Below are 12,892 nucleotides of genomic sequence, written 5' to 3' on the forward strand. Positions count from 1 at the left end.
ATCACAGAAACGTAGAAATTATCAAAAACGGACCAAAGTACATACCTTAATCAGCCAAATCAATGGCTGAACCCTAGGATGGTCTTCGTCTTTCTATTTCTTTGTATTTTCGGCAATACATGCATGAAATGGCTTCATTTTCATGTTTATTTTCATTTAATAACTTTAATAATCATGTTCCCATTTTTCCCTTGGCATATATCATCAAATTTTCAACCACTAATGTCCATCATTGTCTACCATTAATATAAATGGAAAATTTGACATGTAAGGACCTTTATTTTAAAAGCCAAGCCAATTAGTGCTTTAACTTTTAGTACTCAACTTTTATACTTTACGTGATTTAATCCTTTTTCATATTTAAGCATAGAAAAGGACAAATTAAATCACAGAAATTTCACAGACATAAATTCACATTTCACAGACACAAAAAATAATATTAAAATATTTTTTGGACTCGAATTTATGGTCCCGAAACCACTATTCTGACTAGGGTCAAAACCGAACTGTTACAATTCCCCCCTTAGGGATTTTCGTCCCTGAAAATCTTACCATTAAATAGATTTGAATATTGCTGTTTCATTGCATCCTCGAGCTCCCACGTAGCCTCTTATACACCGTGATGATGCCACATCACTTTAACTAGAAGAATTTTCTTATTTCGTAATTCTTTAATCTCACAGGCTAAAATATGGATCGGCTTTTCTTCGTAAGTCATATCAGACTAGATTTCAATCTCAGAAGGGGATATCACATGAGACGGATCAGATCTATACTATCGAAGCATCGATACATGAAATACATTATGAATCTTTTCTAACTCAGATGGTAGCCTCAATCTATAAGCAACCAAACCAACTCGCTCGGTGATTTCATACGGTCCAATGAACCTCGGACTCAACTTCCCCCTTTTACCAAATCGGAACAGTTTCTTCCACGGAGATACTTTCAGAAACACTTTATCATTGATCTCAAATTCAATATCTTTTCGTTTTAAATCTGCATAAGATTTCTGACGATCAGAGGCAGCTTTCAAACTATCTCGGATTACTTTCACTTTCTATTCTATTTCTTTTATCAAATCAATACCGTAAATCTTATTCTCACTAAGCTTAGACCAGTATAACGGAGTTCTACACTTTCTACCATATAAGGCTTCGTACAGAGCCATTTTAATGCTCGATTGAATGCTATTATTATAAGCAAATTCAATTAAAGGTAGATATTGTTCCCACGCACCTCCAAACTCAAGAACGCAACATCTCAACATATGCTCGAGTATCTGAATAATCCGTTCAGATTGACCATCTGTTTGTGGATGGAAAGCGGTGCTAAAATGCAATTTAGTACCCAGAGCATCTTGAAATTTCTTCCAGAATCGCGACGTATATCTCGGGTCTCTATCTGACACTATCGACAATGGCAGACCATGCAATCTCACAATATTAGAAATATACAATTCAGCTAGCTTATCGAGTGAGAAATCAGATCGTACTGGAATAAAATGAGCTGACTTTGTCAATCTGTCAACTACAACCCAGATTGCATCTTTCTTTCTCGGAGACAGAGGCAAACCCGAAACAAAATCCATGGTCACTCAATCCCATTTCTACTCCGGAATCATAATTTGTTGTAATAACCCAGATGGCACCTGATGCTCAGCTTTAATTTGCTGACAAATTAAATATCTCAAAACAAAGTCAGAAATATCTCTTTTCATTCCCGGTCACCAATATAGTTGTCTCAAATCGTTATAGATTTTCATACTTCCCGGATGTATAGAAAATCTACTACTGTGAGCTTCTTTTAAAATTGTTTGAATCAAATCTGGATTTCTTGGAACAAAAAGTCTATTTTTGAACTTCAAACAGTCATCATCATTGATTTGAAATTCAGAATCAGAATCAGAATCAGAATTACACTGAGTTCATTTAGCCATAATCTCATTATCAATCTTCTGAGCTTCGATAATCTGTTGTAAAAACAAAGGTCTCGCTTTTAATTCAGCTAAAACTGAACCATCATCAGACAGAACTAAATGAACATTCATTGCAAATAATGATTTTCGACTCAAAGCATCAACAACCACATTTGGCTTTCCCGGGTGATAATCAATCACAAGTTCGTAGTCTTTTAGTAGTTCTAATCATCTTCTCTGTCGCAAATTCAAATCTTTTTGCGTCATTAGATACTTCAGACTTTTATGATCAAAAAACACATGACATTTCTCGCCAAACAGATAGTGACGCTAGATCTTCAAAGCAAACACAATGACAGCTAACTCAAGGACGTGCATCAAATAGTTCTTCTCATGCGGCTTTAATTGCCTCGAAGCATAAGCAATAACTTTTCCTTCTTGCATTAAAACACAACCGAGTCTATTTAATGAAGTATCGCTGTAAACAATGAATTCTTTACCTGACTCAGGTTGTACCAACACCGGAGCTTCAGTTAACAGAGCTTTTAATCGATCAAAACTTTTCTGACATTTCTCAGACCATTCAAACTTCACATCTTTCTGAAGCAATTTTGTCAATGGAGTTGCTATCATAGAGAAATATTTTACAAATCGTCTGTAGTAACCGACAAGTCCCAGAAAACTGCGGACTTAAGATACATTCCTCGGAGGCTTCCAATCCAGAATAGCTGAAATCTTACTTGGATCAACTCGGATACTGGATGCTGATACAATATGACCCAGAAAACCAACTTCTCGCAACCAGAATTCACATTTACTAAACTTTGCATACAACTGTTTATCTCGCAGAGTCTGTAGCACTATTTTTAGATGTTCAGCATGCTCAGATTCATCACGTGAATAAATCAATATATCATCAATGAATACAAAAACAAATTGATCTAGATACGGTCCAAAAATTCTATTCATTAAATCCATAAATACAGCAGGTGCATTCGTTAAACTAAAAGTTATAACTAAAAATTCATAATGCCCGTACCTTGTTTTAAAAGTAGTTTTCAAAATGTCAGAGTCATTTTCTCGCAACTGATAATAACCTGATCTCAGATCTATCTTTGAAAACACAGTAGCACCTTTCAATTAATCGAATAAGTCATCAATTCTAGGCAGAGTATATTTGTTCTTTATAGTCACTTTGTTAAGCTGTCGGTAATCAATACACATTCTCATTGTGCCATCTTTTTTTTCACAAACAGTACAAGAGTTCCTCATGGTGAAAAACTCGGTCTAGCAAACCCTCGATCGGTCAATTCTTACAACTGAGATTTTAATTCCTTTAACTCGATCGGAGCCATTCTATACGGAGCTATTGAAATCAGAATAGTACCAGGTACTAATTCAATGCCGAACTCGACTTCTCGAATCAGAGGCAAACCAGGTAGTTCGTCAGGAAACACATCAGAGAAATCACAAAGAACAGGCACTGATTCAACTTTCTTATCATTCACTTTCGAATCTAACACATAAGCTAAGTAGGCTTCACAACCTTTCTTCACATATTTCCATATTTTTATTGCAGATACTACAACTGGTAGTCCATTCAGATCATTAGACTCAATTCTGATTATTTCATCATTCTTACACCTTAAATCAATGACTTTTCGTTTGCAATTCACAATTGCATCATGCAAAGTTAACCAATCCATTCCTAGAATTATGTCAAATTCATCAAAAGGTAAAAGCATTAGATCAACAGGAAAACATATATCTCATATCATTAACGGGCAATTTTTCAGACTTTATCGACCAAGACACTTTTGCCTAAGGGGTTTAATACTCTAATTACGAATTAGTAGACTCTACAGGCAAAGTCTTACTGTACACTAAATTCATACAAATATAAGAATGCTTTGATCCAGGATCTATCAATGCAATCACAGAAGTATCATAGAGAGTAAAAGTACCAGTAATCATGTTTGGAGATGAGGCTTCCTCACGAGCTCGGAAAGCATAGGCTCTGACAGGTGCTTTGGCCTCAAATCTAATAATAGTATCTCTAGTAGTTCTTTGACCACTACTTGCATTTCTCGAATCTCTGGAAGGTCTACCCCTAGTTGAGGTGTTACTCAATCTTAGATTCTGTACATTCTCTCTCTCGGTAGGTTTAGAACAATCTCTTACAAAATGTTCTAGAGATCTACATCAGAAACAAGAATTTACAATTTCCCGGATGTCTTTTACCACAGTGTTTACATTCAGGTCTTTCAGATCGGACATTTCCAACACTTGCAACAGAAGTAGCAGGGACTCTAAAGTTTGAATATGATCTAGCTCGATCTCGGTTTGAATGTCCCACATTAGCATTTGGACGGTTTTGATCATCTCGAAATTTCTTTGACATAGACTGAAATGATCTACTCGAAAATCTCTTTCTAGCATCTCTAGCATTAAAATCAGCTTTTCTTTTTTCTTTACTTAATTCTTCAGCTTTACATGCTCACTCAACAAGCATTACTATTTCTTTAATTTCCAAAATCCCAACTAAAAAACGTATATCTTCGTTCAGTCCATCTTCAAACCTTTTGCACATTATTGCTTCATTCGATACACATTCCTGAGCATACTGGATCAATCTCACAAATTCACGTTCGTATTTAGTAACAGACATACGACCCTATTTAAGCTCGAGAAACTCTTTACATTTCTGATCAATGAATCTCTGACTGATATATTTCTTCCAGAATTCAGATTGAAAGAAATCCCAAGTAACCCGTTCACTCGGGACTACAAATATTAAAGTTTTCCACCAATGATACGCTGTATCTCTCAGAAGTGAAACAACACATTTAACACATTCCTCAGGACTCAAAGACATTTCATCAAACACTCGTATTGTATTTTCTAACCAGAATTCAGCTCTTTCAGCATCATCATTTGTTGTAGCTCGGAACTCTTCAGCCCTATACTTTCTAATCTTATCAACAGGTGGTCTATTCAACTTACCAGATTCACTCGTGGCATATCAGGAGTTTTAGAAGGATTAACCGGGGGTGGAGGTTGCTGTACAGTCAGATTGGTTCTAATGTATTAAGTGAACCATTCATTCATCATTTGATAGAAGGCTTGCTTAGCCTCACCATCACGGCTACTCGTAGCCGGTCTAGAATCAGCTTACACCGTTCCTTGCGCGGGAGCAGGCGCATTGCTTTCAACATCGTCAGCTACAGCTCTATCGGGATCTATTTGCTATATAAAAGCATATTTCAATGTCAGGAGTCATCACACTATCATAGATTCAGATATATGGTATGTATAGCAAGACTTACATACACTATGGTAGTCCTAGAACCGACTAAACCATAGCTCTGATACTAGTAAAATGTAACACCCTTAACCCGTAACTGACATCGAATTAGGGTTACGAGGCATTACTAGACAGACATAACATTTCAGACCAATTCAGAATTTCAGATATTATATAACAATGATTCTTAGGTATTCATCAACAATTCATCCGTTAAGAAGGTCTACGAGACCAAAAACGTACAATTAAGAAAGGTCTAGACTAAACCAAACACATTCAAAATTTTCAGAACTTAACCCAATATTTCTAAATTGTTAAAGTCACATGTCCGTGTGACTAAGCCGTGTGACACACATGGGCAGCAGACACGCCCATGTGATCCAACCGTGCCAAAAAGAGGTCCTATACTGACTTTTTCACACGGCCAATAGACACGCCCGTGTGATTCTTAGCTAGCTACTGACTTAAGCCCACGGCCAACAAACACGCCCGTGTGCTATGGCCGTGTGGCATAATGCAGGCTTGGTCTAAGCCAATTTTCCACCCCTTTATGGGTCACTTCTACAAGCCAAATTAAACAACATTCAACAACTCATTCAAACCATACCATTTGACAGCCAACTTTCATTGCATAACCTATATTTACAATTCAAAACTTAATACATAACCTTCTAGACTATACATGCCATACTTTAAAACATTTACACTTTCAAAAGTACCAAAATGTGATCGATAGTGTGGTGACAATCCTCGACTATCCCCGAGCCTTTAGTAGCTACAATAGCTGTAAAACAGACAGTAAACACACAGAGTAAGCTACAAAGAGCTTAGTAAGCCAAATACAATTGGTCTAACTACTAAGGAATATACATACAATTCAACCATATAGATTTATAACTATTTCATAGAATAATTCATAAACTTAACTATACTCCTTTGTTTGCATATATGTCATGCTTCATTTCCATACATAATTCACAGAGACAGAGTTTTTCATATTCAGAAATTTAGTACAACACAAACGTACCTGCATAGGTTATACATTTCACATACTCAATCTCAGATTTCATATGCTATCATCAGACGGGTCAGAAACGATATAGATGCTCATAAACAAGTACAATGCGGACGTCTCAGACGTGGTCTTACATGTAATTCAATATCGATGCCTCTGTCCCAAACAGGGTCTTACACGAAATCAGATACAATGCTGATGTCCCAGACATGGTCTTATATGTAAATCTCACTCGAGGCCTGTGTCCCAGACACGGTCTTACACGATGTCTCAGACAGATGTCAACTTTTCTTAGAAACGTACAGAGCTTTTCAGATATTAACATATTATCATACTTTCCTCCAAAGATATTCATCAGGAACTCAAGGCCACTCAATATAGATTACAGTTTATATGTGCAGAATTTATTTCAATTAACACGTAATTGTAATTTGACTTACCTCGGACGAATTTCAGATAAAAGGAGTCGACTATTCAACTATTTTGGACTTCCCTCGATTTAAGTCTGATTTTCTTTGTTCTTGATCTAATACAATACAAATTCAACCATTCAATCATTCATTTCATTCAATTTAATCTATATACACATATTTAGGGCACTTTATATTTTAGCCCTTACATTTTCACACTTTTATAATTTAGTCCATTTTTCACAAAATCACCAATATGCAAAATTTCTTTGCAAAAAGGGCTAGCCAAATTTTCATGTCTTCTATATAAGCCCATACAACATGTTCAATTCACAATTCAGTCCTTCAAAACCTCATTTTCAAAATTTAACCCAAATAGCTCAATTTCATTAAAAACTCAAAGACAAAACTTATGAACCATCTACCAAGCCTTCATAATTCATTCAAAAACATCACAAAAATCATGATATCAACAATGGCACTTCATGAAATCTTTAACAGAAATAGAAATTCAGACAGGGGTTTTGAATAACACGAAGCAACAATCACAGAAACGTAGAAATTATCAAAAACGGACCAAAGTACATACCTTAATCAACCAAATCAATGGCCGAACCCTAGGATGGTCTTCTTCTTTCTATTTATTTATATTTTTGGTAATACATGCATGAAATGGCTTCATTTTCATGTTTATTTTCATTTAATAACTTTAATAATCATTTTCCCATTTTTCCCTTAGCATATATCATCAAATTTTCAACCACTAATGTCCATCATTGTCTACCATTAATATAAATGGAAAATTTGATATGCAAGGACCTTTATTTTAAAAGCCAAGCCAATTAAGTGCTTTAACATTTAGCACTCAACTTTTATATTTTACGCGAATAATTAAGCACAGAAAAGGACAAATTAAATTACAGAAATTTCACAGACATAAATTCACATTTCACAGACACAGAAAATAATATTAAAATATTTTTTGGATCGAATTTATGGTCCCGAAACTACTATTTCGACTAGGCTCAAAACCGGACTGTTACAGTTAGGGTCAATATTTTTGAAGATGAGCTCGTCTCTAGATTTCCAAATGATCTAGAAAGTGCATTCGACTAGATTGTAGAATCTCTTAGACTCTTGGAAGGACATATCATTGTTTTCGAGTCATTGGATGATCAAAGTGGAAAGATAACCAATATTTAAAAAATCCGGCCATAGGGAAAAGGGTTAACCAAACCAAATGGTTTTAGCGAAATGAAAGTTGAGAAAGAGTTGATCAGTAGTTTTCCTATGGTTGGCACAAATGGGACAAGCATAATCATCAGAAGACAAGTGTATAGAGAGGATGACTTGTAATAGCATGTTTTTTAGTGCTGTCGAAAATAGTAGTTTCAGGGCCACAATTTCGATGAGTGAGTCTGTTAATAATATTTATGAGTTTATTTTATTAATTTTTAATTTGATAATTTTTGTTAAATGGATAATTAGTTAAGTATAAGTGGTTCAGTCCTAAAATCAAGTGGTTTTGAGAAATGAGGTATCGAGGTCTCGTTTTCATATGAGTTCATAAATATTATTTTTGAATATTTATGGAGCTATTATTTTAGTGGATTGAAGTTTGGTCTGGAAATTTTGATGATTTGATAGTTAATTAAGGAAAAAAGACTAAATTGTAAAAGTGATAAAGTTAATTGCTACGAAATTTTAATTAGTTAAAGGACCAATTGAGCATTTTGGCCCACCTTAAATTAATAGACGGTGGTGGATGAAAGTTTTAAGCTACCAAATTTGTTAGTCATCATTAAGTAATGTTTAATTATATTAATATTAATTTATTAATGTTAATACAAATATATATTAAATTAAAATAAAACAATTTTTTTTTTGACCTTTCTCTTTTCAAAGGCCCAATGTAAGAAGGGAGAAAAACCTTGGTCACATTCAAACTTAAATTCCTCAATTGGTAAGTGATTTCAAGCCCATTTCTTGTAATTTTTATATTTTTGAGATAGTTGCAATTAAGTTCAACTAACCCATATTTCTGTTTTCAAATCTGTTAAAAATTTCGAATGATGCCATTGATGTATTTATGAAGATTTTGTGGTTATTTGGTTAGTTTTGAAGTTTAGATATGTTAATGGACTAGTTTGTAAAGTAAAAATTATTAATTTTTAACTTAGGAACTAAAATGCAATAAATTCAAAATATGCACGAAATTTATGAAATTTTGAGTTCTATTGGAATGTCGGAGGATAGAATTGAGATTGATTTTGAAATTGAAGCTCAAATGTGAAAGTTCTAGTATTTTTGATTTTAGGGACTAAATTAAAATAAATACAAAAGTTGAGGAATTATTGTGTAGATGAAATTGAGCTAAGGCATGAATGTAATATGCTGTCAACTAATGATCTGGATAGTTAATTGAATTAAATTATGATTTAGATCAGGAATTAAAACAACCAGAGGATGTACGAGGAAAATGGAAACTTGCCGACTAGCCCCTATTAGCCAAATCGATATGGTTCTGTCAGATAAATTCATATAATATAAATGATTTCAAGCTACTGTCAAGTTATGTTTAAATACTTATATATGTTCTATTGAAAGTTCTGATGGTTAATGAATTAGTATACAAGTTGGAATTCGACTTAATGGTAATGAAATCGTATTGAATTGAAGCGTTGAGATAATTTCATTGCACTTAGTAAAAGTCTCGTACATGAGTTTACAGGTTGATTTTTGATGATATCGAGCTCCAGCATTTGTTTTGGACTGGAAGATACATGTGGCACAGGTTTAGCTCGAATGAGTAACTTGATGTCGTTTTATAGGTGTAGCCCAGACGGGTAACCTTACATGTATATACAACTCTGGCCAGGCTATTTACTATGTCGTAAAGTTTTAGCCTCAACAAGTAACCTGAAACTGATGTATATGATTAGCTTGGATGAGCATCAAACGTTATTTGCACCTGTGTATTGAGTTCTTTTACAAGGTTTCATCGGGTAAAACAAAATATGAGAAATATGGAATTGTGAAGTTAATGTGGGAAAAAGATGAACATAGAATACCTGTATATGTTGTATATTGATTTGGATTTGTTATATTGTTATTTGAGATTATAAGTATGACCATAAACCAAAATCTCACCTATTTGACATTGTTTTGTTATGCCATGATAGAGAAATTATTTTGAATAACAAATTGTATATTTACTAAATGAATAAGGTAAGTTGTTTAAATTGTATGACCTTACTAATTATTTTATATGCTTACTCGTGTTACTACTTTTCTGTAGATTTTGGACGTCCAGAATGTGTCGATTTGATTAACGAGAAGCATACACCTTTAGTCTCTCGATTTGGTAGACTTTTGATATTTTGAGTTTGGTTATTTGTGGCATGTATTTAGGAGGGTTAATTATTGAAATGTAAAGCTTGTGTTTGTAGTTTGGCGTGGTTGATTTTGGATGTATATAACTATATAAATATATACATATGGTAACTTAGTGTATAGATGGTAATGACAAAGACATGGATGGCATTAGTTATTTGTTTAGATGATAGCATGAAATGGTAATGGACTTTGGTTATGTTAGGTAAATGTTTACATTTGGTGTATTTGAGTCGTGATATGAAATGATTAAAGGCATTGGTAATTATGGTATGTTTTGTTTTGTAACAGCCCGATTTTGGTCCTAGTAGGAACAGTGGTTTCGGGACCACAAATCCGATGAGGAAAAATTTATTTTTATTATATTTTTTTGGTCTAAAATTACACAGAATGATTTCATAAAAAATTTATTCGAAATTTTCGATGTTTGGGAACTCAATTTAGTCAAAAGGACTAAATTGTAAAAAGTGCAAAACTTGAGTTCTAGAAGCTAGAGGTGTCTAATTTCTATGAAATTTTAAATTGGAGGTCCTTAAATTGTAATTAGACCATTGGTTAATTGTTTGGACAAAAATGGACATGAAATAGGTGAAATAGAATTTTTTAACTCAGGGGCATTTTGGTCATTTAGTAATTAAAATGAATTAAAAACAAAATAAAAGCCAAAATTTCTTTTTCCATCTTCTTCCTTAGCCAAATTTTACATGAAGAAACCATGGCTAGGGTTTTCTAAGCTTTCAAGCTTGATTGTAAGTCTATTTTGGCCTCGTTTTTAATGATTTTTATGTTTTTGAAATCCTCATAATAAGATCTACCTATTTCTACAATTTATTTGAGTTATGATGAAGGTATAGGGTTTGAAAAATGTTATAAATTTGTGCATTTTGACGCTTAATGGTAGATAATACATGTTTATGGTTGGAGAAACAACTTTTGCTAAGTGATTTTCAGTGAAAATGCTTAAAAGGACTAAATTGTAAAAGTTATAGAATATGTAGTAAAAGTGTGTTCCAGTGGAAATTGTGGGCTGTTATAGTTATGAAAATGGTTCAGCTAGGCTTAAAGTACAAAGAAATTGAATAACTTTCATTTTACGAGCCTAGGGGCAAAAATGTAAATATGACAAAGTTTAGGGGCAAAAATGTAATTTTACCATAATATGATTTTTGAGTCAAAATTAGTAATGTGACTAATAAATAAGCTAAATGTGATGTTATAGATCAAAGAAAATGAGGTTCAGACCTAGAACAAGAGAAAAATGAGTAATTGACGATTAGGTCCCTCTTTTCCATTTTTGGTGTCGAGGTAAGTCCATGTGTAAATAATGCAATGATATATCAGGTTTTAATATTTTATTAATGTATGAGTCTTTATGATTAATTATTATGACAAGTGTATGAACGATGTTATAGTCTATGAGCATGACATTGTAAACGAGTTCGACGAATTTGTGATATCGAGAAAAATCTCGTTTGAACCTTAAGAATAATTTAGGATACAATGTGACATGTCACTAGGAACTATGTGATTATGAGCTCAAGAGATTATCTGTATATGTGACTATGTGAATCCGGGTGCTAGTCTTGTACGTTCTACCTGTGGCTGGGTAGCCCGACATGTGTTGTGGGTACCTGTCAGCTTGTGTGAGCAGCCCGAGTAGTTATGTCCTGACTGTCATCTTGTGTGAGTAGGCCCGTGATTAGCTCGAGAGCGAGCAATGTATGAGGCACTATGTGCAAGCTTTCCATGTATCCGATAGTATTCCAAGTGTTCAACGGGTAAATCAATGAATTACGTGACAAGTAAGTCAATGATGAGGAAATATGAGAATGTGCTACGAGTTAGTACAGGTATGTACTTATAACCCATGAGTAAAGGCATCGGTATACTATGAATATGTGGTAAGAATGCATAGGAGAAAGTTATGCTTGTGAAATATTGATAGTCATGTGACTAATAATCTACAATTATGATAAATGGATGTATGATAAGATTTGAAAATAATCATGTGTTAGGCTTATGAGCCTACAATATATATACTTAAGTTGAGATTCAATAGAAATATGAAAGATTCTTAAGCTATATGTTGAAATTATGATTACTCGTAAATGATGTGCGTGTTGTTAAGCAAATTGAAATAACTAGTTAATAATGTGATATGCTATAATGGGGAGATTATGGTTGCTAGCCTAATGACAAGACAATATAATTAATGTGGTAAGATAAAAGGGTAAGCATTATGAATGAGTAAGTGGTAATCATGGGATTTAAAGAAAATTGTAAAATAGTATAATCATGGATGGATAAAGTAAATAAATGCTAATAGTTGTTCTTATTTGCATATGAACTTACTAAGCTATATAGCTTACCCCCTTTTCTTTTCCACCTCTCATAGGTTTATTCAGCTAGCTCAGGTTAGAGATCGTCAGAGATTCTATCACACTATCAAGCTATCATGTTGGGTAAATGAACGCAAACCTTTGAGTCTATGGCATGTATAGGGACTTAGTCATTTTGTGTATGTGTCATTATGATATGGCCAAATGTATTGGCTTGTAATGAATAAGGATTTGATTTTGGTATGTAGCCATTTAAATTGGATTATTTTGGCTAATGGGTTGCAAGCATATTAATTACTCATATGCCTATGCCAATGTCATTGTGTGATGTGGTTTATAGTGGTATGTTAATGAAAGTTAGTACAGGGGAATCGTGAAAGAGTAAAATTAACATTAAAATAGTTTTGGATAGAAGCAGTAGTACAAATTTGAAAAATCATGAAAAATTGTGGAAATTGAATCAGAGGTTGAATAAAATATGAAATTAAATAATATTGAGTCTAGTTTTACATA

This window comes from Gossypium hirsutum, chromosome A05 (assembly GCF_007990345.1).
Source record: "Gossypium hirsutum isolate 1008001.06 chromosome A05, Gossypium_hirsutum_v2.1, whole genome shotgun sequence".
Classification (NCBI taxonomy): Eukaryota; Viridiplantae; Streptophyta; class Magnoliopsida; order Malvales; family Malvaceae; genus Gossypium; species Gossypium hirsutum.